Source organism: Pinus tabuliformis, chromosome 3_2 (genome assembly GCF_031772625.1).
Source record: "Pinus tabuliformis cultivar Carrire ecotype Pingquan chromosome 3_2, CPIR1, whole genome shotgun sequence".
In the NCBI taxonomy this organism is placed as follows: Eukaryota; Viridiplantae; Streptophyta; class Pinopsida; order Pinales; family Pinaceae; genus Pinus; species Pinus tabuliformis.
Window position 1 is genome coordinate 732,107,659 of NC_142302.1, and position 23,028 is coordinate 732,130,686.

General features: G+C 38.7%; 3 pseudogenes; 2 read left to right on the top strand and 1 right to left on the bottom strand.

The window, feature by feature from the left end:
- The first annotated feature begins 475 nt into the window (after positions 1-475).
- On the top strand, positions 476-1,580 carry LOC149182699 (diacylglycerol O-acyltransferase 3-like; annotated as a pseudogene).
- Positions 1,581-9,131: 7,551 nt separating this feature from the next.
- LOC149182700 (uncharacterized) lies at positions 9,132-10,548 on the bottom strand (annotated as a pseudogene).
- Positions 10,549-11,788: 1,240 nt separating this feature from the next.
- On the top strand, positions 11,789-13,091 carry LOC149182701 (diacylglycerol O-acyltransferase 3-like; annotated as a pseudogene).
- The last annotated feature ends 9,937 nt before the right edge of the window (positions 13,092-23,028 follow it).

Genomic DNA, 23,028 nt, shown 5'->3' on the forward strand with positions numbered 1-23,028 from the left:
GGCTGCGCGCTGTGGCATCTCATTCATTCATGCAAACATCGTTTGCATTCTCTCTGTTCACGACATGCGCACTAACCCATGGAAGCTTGATGCACCCAACACATATTTAGAGAACAAAATCAACAAGTTCAACACTGCATATTTCGTTGTGGACTTGCTCCACTATTTGCTTGCCAACCCATCTGATCACCTCTTCCTTCTACCTAGTAACTTGCAGGTATTGTGCAGGCCATGGAGGGCTCTCGGCCATCTCTCTGATAGCTGCAGGGGAATCGACGACTCCATTACAAAATGTGTGGACAATTTCTCGTATGGCTAAAACGGAGTCTGCCTTGGTCAACATGATCTATAGTTCTGTTTCTCCATTTTTTACTGTGTATTTTACCGTGGTGAGGTGCATTGTTGGGCCTTGGTTGGCATGGAAGTTGACCTCCTTCTACTTAGCTGGTAAGGCAGATGTGTTATTCCTTACTGGATGGCTAGTTCATGGATGGTTAAACCGTATTGTGGGAAGAAAAATAAATCAGAGAAGCTGAAATTGAAGCATCTTTCGCCTGTGACTGATCAGCCTTTGTCAGATAAGAGGAGCTTGAATCTATTGGAATTCATATCAAAAGATCTTCCTGCTTTGGCCACGACCCCAGCAGATGTGAGTGCATCCCTTACAGAGCAAGTCAGAGCAGAAATTCTCTCAGTAATTTGAATCGTTTTTCTTCTTCTTGAATTACTAGGCTGTAACTTAATCTAATTCAATATGATGAGTGCTATAAATTTACTAAAATTTAATATGTTGGGGTATTGAACAGGACGCTGTGAATGAGATGATGAGACAATTAGAACAGGCCAAAGCGGAGCGCAAGGAGAGGAAAAAACAATTGAAAGCGTAGAAAAAGGCTCTGAAATTAGCTGAAAAGCAGAGGAAAAGAAAAGGCCATTGTGAAGACTCGTCCTCTTCATCGTCTGATAGTGAGAGCGAGGTCGTCGATATGACTCGGCTCCGGTCAACACAACAAGCTGATCGAATTTTAGAGACTTCTGACCAAAACCTGTCTGTGTCGATAGAAAACCCTCCAGCGGAGGTTAAAGGAGATGAAAAGGCTCTGCATGTAGAATTTGCAGAGGATAGTGATAGATTGGGATTGAATTCGGGGTTGAGCATTCCAGTGCAGGAGGCGAGCAGCGTGATAAAAGTTTGTATGGGTGGTAAGTGCAAGAAGTCAGGGTCTGAGATGTTGTTGGGGGCATTTGAAGAGAGATTAAGTAAATCAGGGTTTGAAGTTGAAGCAGTAGGGTGTAAGTGCATGGGCAAATGCCGAAATTCCCCCAATGTTCGAGTGTAAACCGAGGAAGATATCGGAAAAGGAATGTTGCATATGGGTTTCAACATTGGGGATGTTGATCAGATTATTTCTCACTACTTTGGATTGAATTTGCAGCAACCACCGTCACCAAAAGAAGGCCAAATTGCTACCGGCCTTGTTCCCACGTAATGGTATTTTTTTGTATTACTATCCCTCTTCTTTAAATTGGAGATCAGGGAAAGTCAGATTGGTACTTTGGAGGTGCTAGATTATGTGCTTCAAGGAATTTGGAGTCACCAAAACGTCCAAGCTTTTATTTTGTAACATATCTGATTCTTGGTGAGGGGAAAGGTCAACCAAGTTGTTGTGATTTGCTCTCAGGAAAATAGTCAATTATGTTCATGGTCATTGGATTTCGTCCCCTTAATCTTAGTACCAATAAAAGGTTTTGGGATTATATTCTTTTGCAAGTCTCCCAGCTTGTGTATTGAGATAGGTAGTGTCTAATAACTCCATCTCCAGCCTCTCCAATTCTTGGAGAAGGACAATGGGATTTATGTTCTGTTTTATCTATTTGTCTTCTCTCTTTACACTTTTTTTTGTCGATTCTTTGATTTTTGCTCTTTTTTTCTCTCCATGCTATTTGATATGATTCATATATAATCTATGCTTATGGATCATGATTTTGGACTTATGCAGAGTCTAGAATTGATTACATACATATACATTTGCAAGAAATTGATGGGTTGCTGGACAGAGCACTTGTGCTTCAGTAACATCTTCAGTAACTAGTTTTGGAGAATATGCGGAAGTGAATTTTCCAGAAGCCTTTTTTTTGCAAATATTACAGTTGATACTCCTTTTCCCCCGATATCCATGACAGTTACATGGATGGAAACTGTATAGGGTACGGAAGCATGCAACAAAGGGCATGCTATCCTTTAGACAACTATTCTATTTGCATTCACAAAATGTAATCCACATGAGCTTTGCTATAAATTAAATTGTTTGAATTGTGCTAGAGGATGATGCCCTGGCAGAAACCATCACTGCAGCTCCTAGAATTGCATTGCAAATGCCTTTTCTCTTCTGCATTATGCAACTGATTTTTTCAAGCATAGGAAGATCAACTTCCCCTAACTTCAATAGGTGATGGAAGCTGCCTTTGACAGGTAGACATGAACATAGGAAGATTCAGAAAACACACACGTTGTCAAAAGTGAAAACACTTGTGATGACAACGTGAAAACACTTGTGATGTTATATGACAAATGGCATTTCTGTCACACACAAGGCATATACATGAATCATTCCTTGCTTAGACAATGCTCTATTAGTCTAGGGTTATGTGGTTTTTGGTGTATGGACAGTCGGTAAGGATAAATATTTTTAGAGTTTGCAAGCAATTCCAGTAAAGTGGTGATTGCTAGATGTGTTTTTTGCATAATAGTTGCCAGTATTGAAACTGTTGCAGTGTAAATGAACACAAATTATCTGCTTTTTGAATTATATATGATTGAAAAACATGCTGAGTATTCGGAAATAGATAATTGCTTAACATGAATTTATTGTTATTTTATTTTGCAGGTTTTTTAAGTGTAAAAAATAGTGCAAAAGTGGTGTTTATGCATTGAAGTGTCCTGCTTTCCAAATCCAGGTCTAGCAGTTATTAAATTTGTCCTTTAAAATATGGAAACAAATCATTTATTTCATGGAAAGAGAGAAGTTCCTGGAATTACGACAAACAATGAGTCATATTACATTGCCCTTGTTGAAGGGCTAAAAGAAGCAAAACAACATGATGTCAATGATATTGAAGTCTTCACCAACTCGGAGTTGATATGTAATCAGATGAAAGGCATCTATCAGGTTCGGAAGGACAATTTAAAACCTCTTCATACGGAATCAATAAATTTGAGTTGTTAATTTCAACATTTTACCATCAGTCGCTCTGCAAATATTCAAAAGATGTCCACTGATATAATGTCCAGAGCATTTTTAAGCACATATGTAGATGTCAAATATGACATAGGATCACCATCCACTGCAACAGAAATCATTGATGACCATCAATATAGATCCTCATTGTGCGAATGGGTTGTTGTTATCATTTTTCTGGGGTCCATAATAGCATTGTTCTTTCACTAAAGAACGTTTTAATGTTTTATTTTTCCCCAAAATGCAATGATTACAGTTTTTTGTATGGGAGACAAATGTATTGACAAATGTGATATATTCCATGTACATGGACAGATGTATTTTGAGAAAAGTAATTGGTTGATGGTTTTGTGATTATCATTAATATATTATGGTGTTGTCTGATCCTTCCAAACACCTCAAATCTTTAATTCTGGAGAGATATTGATATGCTATGTGATTTCTTTGTCGGTTATTGATCAGTGATGAAAGGTTTTTTTACTATGTTTATAAGGAATTTAATCTTAATAACACTATTATTTCTCAATCACCCAGTCACTCTTCATGTCTCCACCTTGGATTTCATCCCAATAGTTTTTCTAGATCACAACTATATTTTGGCTTTCCTTTTCTGTATTCCATATCTTGTGCTTGTGGATTTATCATGATAGTAAGGACCTCGTCTTTTTAAATCAAAGCAAATCTTTCTCATGCTCAGTGTTTCATATGTAATGAAATGTCAATATTTCTCCAAGAAATCACATCCATCATGATGGTCTAGTATGCTAAATCTCCATGTGACCACCCCACTTCCTCCAAATATTGCACTAGTTTTTCCTCTACAAAGGGATTCTTAGATAAAAACTAGAAAATATGCAGTTAGTGTTTTGGCTGTCCTTGTAAGACAGCTAAGAGGATTACTTGCAATTAGTGACAAGAAACAATACAAGAAACAAACTTCTACATTTTTTTTCGAGAATAGAAATTAGTTTAGATCCTTTGCATTATTTTATAAAATGTGGATAAATATAGGGTAGCTTTGGTATTTTGACATTGCTGTAAATTATGTCTGAGCTTAAAGAACTTAAATTTTCAAAATTTTGATAAGGATCTTAGAGGCATCTTCATAAGCATCACTCTCTTTTTGTGATAAAATAAGCTCTCACATCACAAACACCAAAGAGTGCACACGATTACATTCAATGATACAACTGATCCTTTCCGAAAAATGTCCAAGCCATGTAGTTTTGAAGATCGTAAATGTTTAAACAAGATGGCAAAAAGTTTATTAGAGAACTTCAAAAATAGAATTCTGACTTTGTTATTGTCAAATTAGATTTTCCATTCAAAATAAAAAAATTCAGGGATTGTTGAAAGTAATCAAATCCTTTCTGCAATCTTTAGAAACCTGAAAATCAATTTGTCTAATGCTGTCCATATTGTTAATAATTTTAATATGATGTGATAGTTATCGGATCTTATGTTTTACAAGATACCAAAAGTTTCATGACAGGATTAATAAAGTGCATCATATATGGCTTCTTTTTATATTTCACCCATTCTTCTCATAATAAGGAATGAAAACAATTAAAAGAGAGCAAAGCAAGAAGAATCAAGGGCAACACTAGTTTTTTTGTTCATTCTCAAACTATTTGTGAGAAAGTGAAACTAATGGTGAACAAAAACCATAAGCATTATGGGTAACACAAATTCTTACATCATTATCTAAGTGATATAAATATTAACACCATAAGCATGATTAATGATAAAACCGTTTCAATGATAGTCCAAGCCATAGAAAGTTAATTAATATTTTAGAGAGACATCACCAGGGACTTCATTCATGCAATGATTGCATAGGAAACACTATCTTACCAGCTTATTACACATACAAGATTGTATTGCGATCATTAAATATTACAAACTAGTAAACCATCTTGTTTCAGATGCTTAGAGATCATTCTAACCTCCCTCAAAATTCAGTTTATAGCTAAAAACTTACCTTTAAGAAATATGACAGAGATGACAAACATATACATTATGATTGCAGAACATGATGAAGATATTCAGCTAGAGCCCATATGGGGAAGATATTATGATAGGCAACATAAACCATCACAAAGCAGCATAAAGGAAGGCTTAGCAGACCTGAAAGACCCATAAAGAGAGGTCTGAAGATATGAAATGGTACAAAATCTGAATAAACTTGTCAATAAAGGGGTATTCAATAAGGGGGAGTGCTCAATATAATGCAAACTGTCAATATAAGTTAATGATGAGATACTTTTATACAAATTAGATAATGGAATAATATTTCCCCACTTAAACACTAAGGGGTGATGTTAGAATTACTTGTACGTAGATACCTTTCTACTTGCAACTGGTGAATGGAAAATCAGGTAATTGACAACACATAAGACTGAAAATAGGTTTTACTAATAAGGGAATAATTTTCTTTGTTACCAGTTCAACACGAAATGAACTAAAGATAGCAAAATGTTCAAAAACATCTAAAAATAGCATAGGCTCATGGCTCTGCAATTATTAACCTGTTGAATCTTCACTCTTTCTTCACAAGTACTCGATTAAACTTCCAAACTAACTACAGCTACAAATCAATTTTAGTTAGCAGTATATTCATGGCCACAAGTTTTCAATATAAACAAAGGCTATATTCCAGAGCTGTAAATATACAAAACTGAATGTAACAATTTTGAAGTTCCTAGTAACATGCATTCTAATTGCAAGGCTATTGCCGCTCAATAACCACATCACAAGACATGCTAGAATGAATTAAAGCGACATTTATGCTCTTTGCTGTGAAAACGGGCTGTAAATTTCCCAATTCCTTCCTTATCCATTTAGTGACTTCTTCTGGCACACGAAAGTGCTTACATAAGCTACTCCTGTGACTTTGGAAAGAAAGTGGATGCTAAAGAAGATGATGATGAAGAAGATGTAGGTGACTCCCTTCCATATGTTTTGACAGACTTTAGGAATTCACTTCCTGATGAGAAACATGTGAACTTGTTTCTCTGTTGTGTAGATTTCACTGGAGACCCTGCTGGCGAGCTTTCTTCCGTATCAGAGAAGGTATGCATTGTTAAACGTCCATCCAAATAATCTACAATTGGTGAATCTGGCATGTTCACTTTATATAGATCAGGGGCAACAAGGCCAGATTCACTAGTCCACTCACTAGCACGTCCTCTGCCACTTGTTGTGCTAATATTCTCAGGTTTTGATGCCAATGAAGCACTTTGGCTACGGATACGAGGACTCCAAGGAGCATCCAGTTCATATCTTTGTTCCCTTTCAGCTCTCTGCCATAGAAAAATTGACAATTTGTTAGGCTCTCCTCAGCATGCTTTGAATCTCTAATCTCAACTGGTTCTTATTAGCAAAACAGATCTGACCCTAGAGTGAAAGATGTAGCTTTTCCTGACTATACCTTTTCTGCCTCGTATGGAAATTCCATGGAGTCCACTGGGCAAGCAAGAGCCTTCAACTGCTTACTAAGAACAAGTATGGTTTCCTGGCACTCTGCAAGCTTCCCTGCAGCCATGGCTATGTCCTTTTTCCTCAAATTACAGTTAAGTACAAGTTACTCCATTGCTATAGGACTTTAACAAACATTATTGCAAGTGTCTAGGAAGAACAGACTGACAAGGGAAGGCTGTAAAACCAACACAATTCGTTGAGGGAACTACTCTGGCCATGTGATTGATTGGCTCTATAACTGGGTAAATCTTGCCATTTAACTCTTTAACTGTCCTGCTCAATAGCATGTTCATGTCATTCTGTTTAAGATAAAAGCAGATCCAAAATACTGTCCAGACTCATAAATGTGGCCCAAATAACTTATTTCCTCTCACACTTCAAGCTTTTCTAAAATACTTCATGAATAGTTGATGAATTTATTTGTAGCCCACATATTGGAGTCACATTGTCCAAAAGATACAAACCACCATACAATATAATGAATTACCTGAACAAGTTATTACAAACTTCTACAAGAAAATACAATGAAGAATCCATTCAATACTCAGAAGGGTGTATTACGGACTCCACATAGCCACTACCATATCTTCAAGTAGTATTGGTTGTCAGTGGTAATATGATGACTACCACAATGCAACTACAAAAGCTCTTGCCAGTTTTGAGCGGACAGAATAAATATTGAGATGAAGAACAAAAGCTATTTAAGGACTCCAAATCTTAACACAACATGACTAACATGGTCCTATAGAGTGGAAATAACTATATTAAACACCTATGTGATTAAGACCTTGATTCCTGCTCTTTGGGTACTCAGAAGCCTAATATTTGAATGAACTGATGCATTACAATTATACTACATGGTTCCATAGTGACAGTCTCCTTCATCTCCTCATTCTCTGATAAATTTTGGGGTATCATGCTCAAGAGGCAACCTTACTATTTCTTTCTGTTATTGCATTCAAGTATAAATGACTGACAATGAAATTCAGTAATTGAAATATGAATAGATCAGAATTCCATTCACTAGAAAAAAGAACTAGTCCTTGACCACTGAATGAACTTCTAAGTATTTAGAATTATTCATTTCTGTGAAAGCTATTAGTGTAAAAATATTGCAATCCAATTTGTGGCAATTGATTACTTTGGAATGAGTACTCGTCAACAAATTGACTACTACACTTAACATATATAAGCTTGTAACTTACATGTCTTACATTTTTCAGAGTCTCCTTGAAAACACACCTGATTTCTTACATCTTATTAGATTTTCGAATGCAAGATGTGAGTTCATTTAATGAAGATCTGACAAGCATGCCACTCTTGTCAGGTTCATGACCAAAGAGCTCTCTATACTCTGTTCATACAGAATTCTTCTTTGAATCCACAAGACTTTGAGTGTTTCATCTGCATCTTGGGCATCCAATTATTTCATTTCATTCAAGTTGGCCAAAACAATGCTACTAGAACTTTATCTGCTTTCTAAGCTTGCTTGAATTTTGGATGTGTGTTTTCTGAATCTTCCTATGTTCATGTCTACCTGTCAAAGGCAGCTTCCATCACCTATTGAAGTTAGGGGAAGTTGATCTTCCTATGCTTGAAAAAATCAGTTGCATAATGCAGAAGAGAAAAGGCATTTGCAATGCAATTCTAGGAGCTGCAGTGATGGTTTCTGCCAGGGCATCATCCTCTAGCACAATTCAAACGGTTTAATTTATAGCAAAGCTCATGTGGATTACATTTTGTGAATGCTCATAGAATAGCTATCTAAAGGATAGCATGCCCTGTGTTGCATGCTTCCGTACCCTATACAGTTGCCAGCCATGTAACTGTCATGGATATCGGGGGAAAAGGAGTATCAACTGTAATATTTGCAGAAAAAAGGCTTCTGGAAAATTCACTTCCGCATATTCTCCAAAACTAGTTACTGAAGATGTTACTGAAGCACAAGTGCTCTGTCCAGCAACCCATCAATTTCTTGCAAATGTATATGTATGTAATCAATTCTAGACTTTTCATAAGTCCAAAATAATGATCCATAAGAATATATTATATATGAATCAGATAAAATAGCATGGAGAGAAAAAAAGAGCAAAAATCAAAGAATCGACAAAAAAAAGTGTAAAGAGAGAAGACAAATAGATAAAACAGAACATAAATCCCATTGTCCTTCTCCAAGAATTGGAGAGGCTGGAGATGGAGTTATTAGACACTACCTATCTCAATACACAAGCCAGGAGACTTGCAAAAGAATATAATCCCAAAACCTTTTATTGGTACTAAGATTAAGGGGAGGAAATCCAATGACCATGAACATAATTGACTATTTTCCTGAGAGCAAATCACAACAACTTGGTTGACCATTCCCCTCTCCAAGAATCAGATATGTTACAAAATAAAAGCTTGGAGGTTTTGGTGACTCCAAATTCCTTGAAGCACATAATCTAGCACCTCCAAAGTACCAATCTGACTTTCCGTGATCTCCAATTTAAAGAAGAGGGATAGTAATACAAAAAAATACCATTACGTGGGAACAAGGCCAGTAGCAATTTGGCCTTCTTTTGGTGACGGTGGTTGCTGCAAATTCAATCCACAGTAGTGAGAAAGAATCTGATCAACATCCCCAATGTTGAAACCCATATGCAACATTCCTTTGCCGATATCTTCCTCGGTTTACACTCGAACATTGGGGGCATTTCGACATTTTCTCATGCACTTACACCCTACTGCTTCCACTTCAAACCCTGATTTACTTAATCAATCTTCAAATGCCCCCAACAACATCTCAGACCCTGACTTCTTGCACTTACCACCCATACAAACTTTTATCATGCTGCTCGCCTCCTGCACTGGAATGCTCAACCCCGAATTCAATCCCAATCTATCACTAGCCTCTGCAAATTCTACATGCAGAGCCTTTTCATCTCCTTTAACCTCCGTTGGAGGGTTTTCTATCGACACAGATGGGTTTTGGTCAGAAGTCTCTAAAATTCGATCAGCTTGCTGTGTTGACCAGAGCCGAGTCATATCGACGACCTCGTTCTCACTATCAGACGAAGAAGAGGACGAGTCTTCACAACGGCCTTTGCTTTTCCTCTGCTTTTCAGCTAATTTCAGAGCCTTTTTCTGGGCTTTCAATTGCCGTTTCCTCTCCTTGCGCTCCGCTTTGGCCTGTTCTAATTGTCTCATCATCTCATTCACAACGTCCTGTTCAATACCCCAACATATTAAATTTTAGTAAATTTATAGCACTCATCATATTGAATTAGATTAAGTTACAGCCTAGTAATTCAAGAAGAAGAAAAACGATTCAAATTACCGAGAGAATTTCTGCTCTGACTTGCTCTGTAAGGGATGCACTCACATCTGCTGGGGTCGTGGCCAAAGCAGGAAGATCTTTCGATATTAATTCCAATAGATTCAAACTCCTCTTATCTGACAAAGGCCGATCAGTCACAGGCGAAAGATGCTTCAATTTCAGCTTCTCTGATTTATTTTTCTTCCCACAATACGGTTTAACCATCCATGAACTAGCCATCCAGTAAGGAATAACGGCATCTACCTTACCAGCTAAGTAGAAGGAGGTCAACTTCCATGCCAACCAAGGCCCAACAATGCACCTCACCACGGTAAAATACACAGTAAAAAATGGAGAAACAGAACTATAGATCATGTTGACCAAGGCAGACTCCGTTTTAGCCATACGAGAAATAGTCCACACATTCTGTAATGGAGTCGTCGACTCCCCTGCAGCTATCAGAGAGATGGCCGAGAGCCCTCCATGGCCTGCATAGTACCTGCAAGTTACTAGGTAGAAGGAAGAGGTGATCATATGGGTTGGCAAGAAAATAGTGGAGCAAGTCCACAACGAAATATGCAGTGCTGAACTTGTTGATTTTGTTCTGTAAATCTGTGTTGGGTGCATCAAGCTTCCATGGGTTACTGCGCATGTCGTGAACAGAGAGAATGCAAACGATGGTTGCATGAACGAATGAGATGCCACAGCTCGCAGCCTCGAACCTGTTCTTGCCCTTCCGGTTTCGCTTGTTCTGGTGACCTGCAAGGGAGTGCCGGGTCGAATGCAGCCAGCGGTTAATTCCCAAATTCGAACTGAGGTGTGAATGGCGGCAACACAGCGATGGAACTCTTGTCAGAAATCATTAAATGCGGAGGGTGGTGGAGCTGGGCGGAGCTCGCCGAGGGTGGCGGAGCTGGGGAGAAATTACCGATGGTCGGAGCCGGTGGTTTTTCCGAGCGGTGACCGGAAACTGGGCCATTCTTCCGCCTGGGCAGACTACTCCTTACTTATTTAAATCAGATTCCTAAAATCTATGTCACATAAATGCAGGGCCCAGTTTCAAATATAAAGAAAGCCTAAACCTCAGTGGCCCCCTCTTATCTTTCCATTGGTATATGTGAAGGTTACAACAGAGATAAAAACAAGTGAACATTCCAAAAATTTATGACTTTCTAATATTTCCATGTTATTGATCATTTTTTAAAGGAGTAGTCTACCCAGGCGGAAGAATGGCCCAGTTTTCGGTCACCGCTCGGAAAAACCACCGGCTCCGACCATCGGTAATTTCTCCCCAGCTCCGCCACCCTCCGCATTTAATGATTTCTGACAAGAGTTCCATCGCTGTGTTGCCGCCATTCACACCTCAGTTCGAGTTTGGGAATTAACCGCTGGCTGCATTCGACCCGGCACTCCCTTGCAGGTCACCAGAACAAGCGAAACCGGAAGGGCAAGAACAGGTTCGAGGCTGCGAGCTGTGGCATCTCATTCGTTCATGCAACCATCGTTTGCATTCTCTCTGTTCACGACATGCGCAATAACCCATGGAAGCTTGATGCACCCAACACAGATTTAGAGAACAAAATCAACAAGTTCAGCACTGCATATTTCGTTGTGGACTTGCTCCACTATTTGCTTGCCAACCCATCTGATCACCTCTTCCTTCTACCTAGTAACTTGTAGGTACTATGCAGGCCATGGAGGGCTCTCGACCATCTCTCTGATAGCTGCAGGGGAATCGACGACTCCATTACAGAATGTGTGGACTATTTCTCGTATGGCTAAAACGGAGTCTGCCTTGGTCAACATGATCTATAGTTCTGTTTCTCCATTTTTTACTGTGTATTTTACTGTGGTGAGGTGCATTGTTGGGCCTTGGTTGGCATGGAAGTTGACCTCCTTCTACTTAGCTGGTAAGGCAGATGTCGTTATTCCTTACTGGATGGCTAGTTCATGGATGGTTAAACCGTATTGTGGGAAGAAAAATAAATCAGAGAAGCTGAAATTGAAGCATCTTTCGCCTGTGACTGATCGGCCTTTGTCAGATAAGAGGAGGTTGAATCTATTGGAATTCATATCGAAAGATCTTCCTGCTTTGGCCACGACCCCAGCAGATGTGAGTGCATCCCTTACAGAGCAAGTCAGAGCATAAATTCTCTCGGTAATTTGAATCGTTTTTCTTCTTCTTGAATTACTAGGCTGTAACTTAATCTAATTCAATATGATGAGTGCTATAAATTTACTAAAATTTAATATGTTGGGGTATTGAACAGGACGCTGTGAATGAGATGATGAGACAATTAGAACAGGCCAAAACAGAGCGCAAGGAGAGGAAACAGCAATTGAAAGCGCAGAAAAAGGCTCTGAAATTAGTTGAAAAGCAGAGGAAAAGCAAAGGCCGTTGTGAAGACTCGTCCTCTTCTTCGTCTGATAATGAGAGCGAGGTCGTCGATATGACTCGGCTGCGGTCAGCATAGAAAGCTGATCGAATTTTAGAGACTTCTGACCAAAACCCGTCTGTGTCGATAGAAAACCCTCCAGCGGAGGTTAAAGGAGATGAAAAGGCTCTGCATGTAGAATTTGCAGAGGCTAGTGATATATTGGGATTGAATTTGGCGTTGAGCATTCCAGTGCAGCAGGCGAGTAGCGTGATAAAAGTTTGTATGGGTGGTAAGTGAAAGAAGTCAGGGTCTGAGATGTTGTTGGGGGCATTTGAAGAGAGATTAAGTAAATCTAGGTTTGAAGTGGAAGCAGTAGGGTGTAAGTACATGGGCAAATGCCGAAATGCCCCTAATGTTCGAGTGTAAACCGAGGAAGATATCAGCAAAGGAATGTTGCATATGGGTTTCAACATTGGGGATGTTGATCAAATTCTTTCTCACTACTTTGGATTGAATTTGCAGCAACCACCGTCACCAAAAGAAGGCCAAATTGCTACCGGCCTTGTTCCCACGTAATGGTATTTTTTTGTATTACTATCCTTCTTCTTTAAATTGGAGATCAGGGAAAGTCAGATTGGTACTTTGGAGGTGCTAGATTATGTGCTTCAAGGAATTTGGAGTCACCAAAACCTCCAAGCTTTTATTTTGTAACATGTCTGATTCTTGGCGAGGGGAAAGGTCAACCAAGTTGTTGTGATTTGCTCTCAGGAAAATAGTCAATTATGTTCATGGTCATTGGATTTCCTCCCCTTAATCTTAGTACCAATAAAAGGTTTTGGGATTATATTCTTTTGCAAGTCTCCTGGCTTGTGTATTGAGATAGGTAGTGTCTAATAACTCCATCTCTAGCCTCTCCAATTATTGGAGAAGGACAATGGGATTCATGTTCTGTTTTATCTATTTGTCTTCTCTCTTTAAACTTTTTTTTGTTGATTCTTTGATTTTTGCTCTTTTTTTCTCTCCATGCTATTTGATATGATTCATATATAATATATGCTTATGGATCATGATTTTTGACTTATGCAGAGTCTAGAATTGATTACATACATATACATTTGCAAGAAATTGATGGGTTGCTGGACAGAGCACTTGTGCTTCAGTAACATCTTCAGTAACTAGTTTTGGAGAATATGTGGAAGTGAATTTTCCAGAAGCCTCTTTTCTACAAATATTACAGTTGATACTCCTTTTCCCCCGATATCCATGACAGTTACATGGCTGGCAACTTTATAGGTTACAGAAGCATGCAACACAGGGCATGCTATCCTTTAGACAGCTATTCTATGAGCATTCACAAAATGTAATCCACATGAGCTTTGCTATAAATAAAACCGTTTGAATTGTGCTAGAGGATGATGCCCTGGCAGAAACCATCACTGCAGCTCCTAGAATTGCATTGCAAATGCCTTTTCTGTTCTGCATTATGCAACTGATTTTTTCAAGCATAGGAAGATCAACTTCCCTTAACTTCAATAGGTGATGGAAGCTGCCTTTGACAGGTAGACATGAACATAGGAAGATTCAGAAAACACACACGTTGTCAAAAGTGAAAACACTTGTGATGACAACGTGAAAACACTTGTGATGTTATATGACAAATGGCATTTCTTTCACACACAAGGCATATACATGAATCATGCCTTTCTTAGACAATGCTCTATTAGTCTAGGGTTATGTGGTTTTTGGTGTATGGACAGTCGGTAAGGATAAATATTTTTAGAGTTTGCAAGCAATTCCAGTAAAGTGGTGATTGCTAGATGTGTTTTCTGCATAATAGTTGCCAGTATTGAAAGTGTTGCAGTGTAAATGAACACAAATTATCTGCTTTTTGAATTATATATGATTGAAAAACATGCTGAGTATTCGGAAATAGATAATTGCTTAACATGAATTTATTGTTATTTTATTTTTCAGGTTTTTTAAGTGTAAAAAATAGTGCAAAAGTGGCGTTTATGCATTGAAGTGTCCTGCTTTCCAAATCCAGGTCTAGCAGTTATTAAATTCCTCCTTTACAATATGGCAACAAATCATTTATTTCATGGAAAGAGAGAAGTTCCTGGAATTACGACAAACAATGAGGCATATTACATTGCCCTTGTTGAAGGGCTAAAAGAAGCAAAACAACATGATGTCAATGATATTGAAGTCTTCACCAACTCGAAGTTGATATGTAATCAGATGAAAGGCATCTATCAGGTTCGGAAGGACAATTTAAAACCTCTTCATACGGAATCAATAAATTTGAGTTGTCAATTTCAACATTTTACCATCAGTCGCTCTGCAGATATTCAAAAGATGTCCACTGATATAATGTCCAGAGCATTTTTAAGCACATATGTAGATGTCAAATATTGCATAGGATCACCATCCACTGCAACAGAAATCATTGATGACCATCAATATAGATCCCCATTGTGCGAATGGGTTGTTGTTATCATTTTTCTGGGGTCCATAATAGCATTGTTCTTTCACTAAAGAACCTTTTAATGTTTTATTTATCCCCAAAATGCAATGATTACAGTTTTTTGTATGGGAGACAAATGTATTGACAAATGTGATATATTCCATGTACATGGACAGATGTATTTTGAGAAAAGTAATTGGTTCATGGTTTTGTGATTATCATTAATACATTATGGTGTTGTCTGATCCTTCCAAACACCTCAAATCTTTAATTCTGGAGAGATATTGATATGCTATGTGATTTCTTTGTTGGTTATTGATCAGGGATGAAAGGTTTTTTTACTATGTTTATAAGGAATTTAATCTTAATAACACTATTATTTCTCAATCACCCAGTCACTCTTCATGTCTCCACCTTGGATTTCATCCCAATAGTTTTTCTAGATCACAACTATATTTTGGCTTGCATTTTCTGTATTCCATATCTTGCGCTTGTGGATTTATCATGATAGTAACGACCTAGTCTTTTTAAATCAAAGAAAATCTTGCTCATGCTCAGTGTTTCATATGTAATGAAATGTCAATATTTCTCCAAGAAATCACATCCATCATGATGGTCTAGTATGCTAAATCTCCATGTGACCACCCCACTTCCTCCAAATATTGCACTAGTTTTTCCTCTACAAAGGGATTCTTAGATAAAAACTAGAAAATATGCAGTTAGTGTTCTGGCTGTCCTTGTAAGACAGCTAAGAGGATTACTTGCAATTAGTGACAAGAAACAATACAAGAAACAAACTTCTACATTTTTTTTCGAGAATAGAAATTAGTTTAGATCCTTTGCATTATTTTATAAAATGTGGATAAATATAGGGTAGCTTTGGTATTTTGACATTGCTGTAAATTATGTCTGAGCTTAAAGAACTTAAATTTTCAAAATTTTGATAAGGATCTTAGAGGCATCTTCATAAGCATCACTCTCTTTTTGTGATAAAATAAGCTCTCACATCACAAACACCAAAGAGTGCACACGATTACATTCAATGATACAACTGATCCTTTCCGAAAAATGTCCAAGCCATGTAGTTTTGAAGATCGTAAATGTTTAAACAAGATGGAAAAAAGTTTATTAGAGAACTTCAAAAATATAATTCTGACTTTGTTATTGTCAAATTAGATTTTCCATTCAAAATAAAAAAAATTCAGGGATTGTTGAAAATAATCAAATCCTTTCTGCAATCTTTAGAAACCTGAAAATCAATTTGTCTAATGCTGTCCATATTGTTAACAATTTTAATATGATGTGATAGTTATCAGATCTTATGTTTTACAAGATACCAAAAGTTTCATGACAGGATTAATAAAGTGCATCATATATGGCTTCTTTTTATATTTCACCCATTCTTCTCATAATAAGGAATGAAAACAATTAAGAGAGAGCAAAGAAAGAAGAATCAAAGGCAACACTAGTTTTGTTGTTCATTCTCAAACTATTTGTGAGAAAGTGAAACTAATGGTGAACAAAAACCATAAGCATTATGGGTAACACAAATTCTTACATCATTATCTAAGTGATATAAATATTAACACCACAAGCATGATTAATGATAAAACCGTTTCAATGATAGTCCAAGCCATAGAAAGTTAATTACTATTTTAGAGAGACATCACCAGGGACTTCATTCATGCAATGATTGCATAGGAAACACTATCTTACCAGCTTATTACAAATACAAGATTGTATTGCGATCATTAAATATTACAAACTAGTAAACCATTTTGTTTCAGATGCTTAGAGATCATTCTAACCTCCCTCAAACATCAGTTTATAGCCAAAAACTTACCTTTAAGAAATATGACAGAGATGACAAGCATATACATTATGATTGCAGAACATGATGAAGATATTCAGCTAGAGCCCTGTTGAGGGCCCCGAGGTCGGGTCAACATTAAGGGGGATACCCACCCGGTCCGGAACCTGGTTGGCGGCTCCTTTCCCGTTTGGAGTAGCGGGTCCGACTGGGGATAACGGGACCAGCTTCCCGATGCATGGGATGTGTATGTGTGTGTGTGTGGAATTTTGGTTAGGTTACTTCTAAGAAACGTTCTAAAGACTATTGTAAATCTATCTTACAAACTTGAGCCTAAATTACTATAATCAAATGAAAACAACACACAGAATTTACATTAACCCGGGATGTTTCTTTTATCATGCGATCTAGAAAGATTTCTAAATAGCAGCTGGTAATAAACATCATTCAACTGATATAAGAATATAAATCACTAAAGATAAACCATTCTGCATAAGAAGTTAGACAGATCGGTTGTGAACAACACATCACATAATCAAATCATTCGCATATTAAACATGAATAGACAAATCCACCGTACAGAAGTGCCAAATGATAACTTATATATTCATACATTAACATGCAAACAATATCAGTTGTATATCGCTTTAAGAATACAAGCAAAAATTAATCAAGAGATAAAAGTACCATTGATGACTAGTTCTTTACCCATAGACTTCAAACAATAACAATCTACCTGTACTTGCTTCTAACATCTACCAAGAGTACAGAAGTGCAACATCAGTAGCAGACATAAGGATGCAAACATAAATAAATCACGATCCTTCCATTCATCAAAACCTCCTCTGAGGGTGCAGAAGTGCATGTTCTGAGGACAAGTTTTTGACAAATATCTGGACCCTTCTCCAATGCAATGAGAAGGGTTAAAATACTACTATCTAATCCTAATAATAGTATTATTACAAAATTTTAGGATACGGCTCTCAAATGACCGTCCTTCTTCTAATTCTGTAAAACAAAAAGAAAAACAACTTTCTAAATTGAAATTACTTCTTAATCTGGTCTCTGAAATTGCAGTTTTCAAGCATGGGCTTGAGAAGAGTCGGTTGGCCGACTTCCGTGCTTAGTTGGGCTGCGAAAACAGCGTCCATAAGAGCTGGCGGTACTTTCTCGGCCGCGTTCATGATGCACCTTACTGTCATGCATTGGCTGTGGGGCTTAACTAAGTAAGTCCAGTAACTTTCCCAGTTTAGCCTCGATAATGCCCGGATTGTCTCCCCATTTGCCTGTGCTTTCTGCTTCCATTCAGCCTCTAGTTGCGATGTGATTGGTAGGTACCCCGGAGTGGATTCTGAAACTAAGTTGGCCCTGTGTAAATTTTCATTTACACAATCGATAAGTATGGTCGCCTGTGTTGCCGCTGACTCTGCCGCCTGCTCCGCCTGTGTTATTTGCTCGTCCCACTTGTTAAAGAGCAGTTCTTTATGATTTTCATTAATCTTGGGTGCCCCTGCTCTTTTCCCTTCCTCGTCATTTTGCCAAGCCAGGTATTCTGTTATTCTTTTGTTGGCCTGGTCATAGTCATTCCGTAGTTCCACTACTTGGCTGGTGATCTTGTCGCTTATTTCACAAAACTCCCTCCACTGTGATATTTTGCGTACCATTTCCTCCTGTTGCTCTGACAATTGGTCGTTCAAGCCGATGGACTCTGAAATAAACTCTGTCAGCTTGGGTTCATCCTTATGCATTTCTTGCACCGTCTGCAGTTGGTTTTCTTTTTCTTCAATACTTCTTTGGTGGCTCACCTGCATCTGGCGAAAGCTTTCTTGTAACTCTTCAAGCTACTTGGAGGCTTCAGCGTTCTCATTGGCTTGTCGCAACTGTTGTTGCAGCAGTTCTATTTGACTTTCACGTTCTTTTAGAAGCTGTTGAACTTCAGAGGCCTTGTCGATAGTTGCAGAAGCGTATGCTCCTGCAATTTGAGATAATTTCGTGAGATTTTCTGTTGGATTGTTATTCGGGTCTTTCCACAAGACATCTAGGTGTTCAGCATTCTGAGCCAGTGCATTTTCAAGCTTCCTTTTCTTTCTTTGTCTCCTCACAACTGCCTTGTGTTGTGGACTGTAAAATACGTCCAGTGGAGGGATTTCTTCTACGCCGAGTAGAAGTTCTGAGGATGAAGCGATAGGGAGATGCTCCGTCTCTACGGTATCACTGACTATGGTTGAGAAGACCTCTTGCACCACCTGAGTATTGCTCACAGGTGTTTGTGGGACTTGGCCTTCAAGATTTATCAGTTCATTGAAGGTCTCCCATTCTTTATCTAATTCTATTGTAACAAGAGGTGCTTCGGTGACGGGGCGAGGAACTTCTCTTGATGATGAGGCGGCAACTTGCTGCTGAGCCATCGAACTTGACCGAGCCGTGTCTTTGATTGTTTCTTCGTTCTTGTCTTCTTTGTGGACAGACTCTTCAAGATCTGGAGATATTTCTTGCACGGCGTTGGAATCAGGTCTGGAGGCACTGGAGTGTTCACTGAGGCTGACGCTTGGAGTTGGTTCTCTGGCAGCTATCCGCAGCACTTCCAGTGGAATGTTAGCCAGCCTTCTTTCTCTATACAACTTGAATTTTCGGAGGTTGTCTGGGGACAACCTTGACTGAGCTTCTTGCAAAACTTCTTTGATCGAGTTCTTACTCTGAAAGAGGTCGTCAAACGGATCTTTCTGTCGAGAGAACACACTTATCCTGACGCTAGTTGTAAATTCCTGGGCGACTTTATTTGGGTCGAATGGCCTTGGTGGGAGTTTAAATAGTTGGAGACACGTCACATTCTCCACCTCACCAAAAGCGTGTCCCACATCGAATAAAGATAAGGCCCCACATGTGACGGCGAATGGAGGCCAAATGGCCTTTTTTTTGTTCTTTAGGTCCTTAGTTAAACCACCTTCAGAACAAGTCTGATAAGCGATCTCTCGGGCCAACAATTTATCTGGGATGTACAAGGGTAGGACATGAGGAGGTACTGTGCTTCCAAAAACTCGAATGTAGGTAAACCATTCTTCTCCAAACCATCTTGCTACGGAGGTGATGTCGTTTTGTGCTTCGGGAGAGCATCTCGGAGGGTCTTTATCATATATCATTCTATGGATGGGCAGTATGAGCCCGTGGCAAATCTGGTAAAAATGGGGGGCAAACTGAGAATCCCACAAGACTTTATGGTAGACATGAATGGGCAATGGGTCCTGGGTAGTCCATTGCCAGCCCATAGTGGGGAATTTAGACACATAACAGATAGAGTCCATTATGTAGGCAGACATATAAAAAGGGGGATAAAACCTTTGGGAGAAGGATCTTTTAGAACGATAGTAAAGAATGGCCGTGTATAGAGTGTCAGAAAGGATTTTGGCCCAATCTATTACCTCGAAGTTAGTCACAACATCAATTAATGGTATCCATTCAGATGGAAATTTATTGATATCAGGCTTACCGAATAGCCTACAGAGCATGGCTGCAGCAAAACAATACGGAGAAGTAAGGGAACCGGTGCTATACATACCGTTCTTATCTTTCTTCAGTGGTTCATCCCTTTTCGACCATTCTTTGGTAGTGTCTAATAGGTCCGGATTCTCTGCTGCGAACTTCCTAACAAAATCTGCATTGTAGGTCATTTGAGGTTCGGGAAGGTGATACATGAGCTTTAGGTCTTGAGCCGCGAACGATCCTACGAGCCCATGTCCTTTGACTTTGAATTGCCTATGATGCAGCTCTGTGTCATCTAAAATCCACTTGATCATGTCCGTATATGGTAGGATCTTTGGCCTTGATGCTATTCTGTGGAGGAAAGAGCACGCTAGATCTTCCAGGGATGCTTCTGAAGAGCGTCGTGCATCTGCGACAGCAGCAGTTGCCTTGATTATTCTAGGGTTCTCTTCCTCCAATAGTCTATACATGCCTTCCCATGTGGAAATTCCTGCATCTTTATTGCATGCGGTATCTGTGTAAAGGGGTGCCATCTCCTTGGTCTTTTCTCTTGTTTCTGAGCTCTCAGCTTTGTTCTTCTTCCCCATCTTGCTTATCGTTTCTGTTTGATTTTTTGCCTTCGCACTTCACTCCTGCAGGTTATGAGAGAAATGGAAAGATTGATCAAAAAGGTGATGTGAGAGTTTTGAATGCAAGATATAAATCAGATACGCCACCTTACGTGAAGTAAATCCGCATTAAGGCACGCGTCTTTATGCCACTTAATAACTGACAACTAATTCATTACTAACATTAAAAGCGCAATAATTTCCAAGTCAGGTTATAGTAAGTGGATTTTCTTTGGGTGGTGTGCCCGAAGGAGTCGTATCAAGGTGCTTTTATGACTTGCCAACGCATCCTGCATGCCGCGCGATCACAAACGGTAGAGATCGCAATATCGCATATCGCAGCATCGCAACATCGCGGATCGCGATGGTTCAATGTTTGCTAACGTACCCCACCTCATTTCGGCGATGTGCGATCGCGCCATCGCAATATCGCAAATCAGTGGACTCGTAAGCTTTTGTCTATGGATGTTAAAGTATTGCGATGCAACGTGGTTTATTAATGCCGAGATGATGTGCATATTGGCCTTTAGAAGGGGAATGCGGGCGTTTCTTACCCTTTCGTGCTGCGACCTTGAAGATTTGCTTTTATGAACACAGGTTTAGGCTTAAGTTGTCCAAGAAACCTTTCCTAAGCTGATGCTTGCAATTTCAAAAGAAATCTTTATTATTATTATTTTTCTTTTTTGAAATGTAACTAAGGGTCCCCATTCATTCTAGCATCGTGGTCGATTCTAGTTTGAACAAAAGGGGGGGGGGGGGGGTTGTTGCTGGCCACAACAATTGGCGATACACTTGGGAGAACCAGTTATCTCTGCTCTTTTTCTATTGACGTTTTCAGACCCTTTTTGAAAAATTTCTCAGGGAATTCGAACTTTATTATAAAAGGATAAGACAAATAATACTTTAAAGCATCAATGATGTTTTGTCTTCGCCCCATTCTATTCCAATTACTTGCATTCCCAGGTTGTTTTCGAGTTTAGATCAGTTATTACTTGGTCTTGTAGAACATAAAAATAAAGTGTTCTCTATGTATCGGCCTCTTTTTAAAGAATGTCCCTTTGTCGCAGGTAGAGCCACTGCTGCCAGTAGGTGTCCATAGCCTCGACAGGGTTACCTATTATCCAGGAATGATCCTTTATCCTGCCTCAGTTTCTTGCAACTTTTTCAGAAGAATTATACCTTTCTTGATGCTTTTTTTTTTTTTTTTTTTTAAATAAATCCTCAAAAGAACAATGTCTTGGTTTGGTGGCCAAATTATGACACAGTCATTCACTTGATTTATACTTTTGCTGAACAAGCTGGCTCGTGATGAGACCCCTTGTCTTTTGATCGCAACAATCTTGAGTCGTTGCCCTGTTTTGGTAGACAGTTTTGGCAAAGTCAGCAAGTTATAATATCTGTGATCATGATAAGTCGGCTCGTGATGAGACCTCTTATTCTTCGAGATATAGCATCCTTTCGGGTTATTCTCCTGAATCGTTGCATTCTTCTTCAGCAGGGAGGAAGTCAAATTCTCTTTCCTTAAGAAAGTTCTGGACGACAATGATAGGGCTATTTTTGATAATGGCTGTTTTCACAGAGGACCTTTATTCTAATATTGATACCTTTTATTGTGCTGATCTAACACGAATTCCTCACTGAGATAGCTTTCTTTAAAATTTTCTGGGTTTGAATTCTAACACCATCTTCCGGGTTAAAGATCTATTGACAATAAAGACCGAATTCCCACAAGCTTAGTTGTTCACAAGAGCCGAAATTCCAAAATCTTTAACAGAGACAGGGTTTCTTTCGCAAACGTCAAATATTGCTTTGCCAGAACAAACTTTTATTTGGGAGAGGCAACTATTCTCTGGGGTTATGTAGAGAATATAACTAACTTTGCCTATCAATTATTGGAAGCAAAACTAATAACTTAGCTAAACTACTCCTACTCCTATTCTAATTATGTGCAGGAAATAGCTAAGAGAAATGGTATTTCCAGTGGAACCAACGATTCATTATTATTCCTAGTCGCATAGATTGCCTAAGGATAAAAAAAATGAATCGAATTCCCCATGGATAGGACTTGTTGTTTAGGGGATAAGGGATCATGAATCCAGTTGGAATCTTGTTTGATTTTATTTTCTTGTGATAGGTTTCTTCCAACTGAATACCTATCGGATCGCAGAAATTGGGATGAATTTCTTTTGTGAATGGGTGATCTTTCGATGGAAAGGAAAGCAAGCCAATCTGTGAGATATGTTCTTCGATTTTGGTGGCTTGTGACCCGTCGAT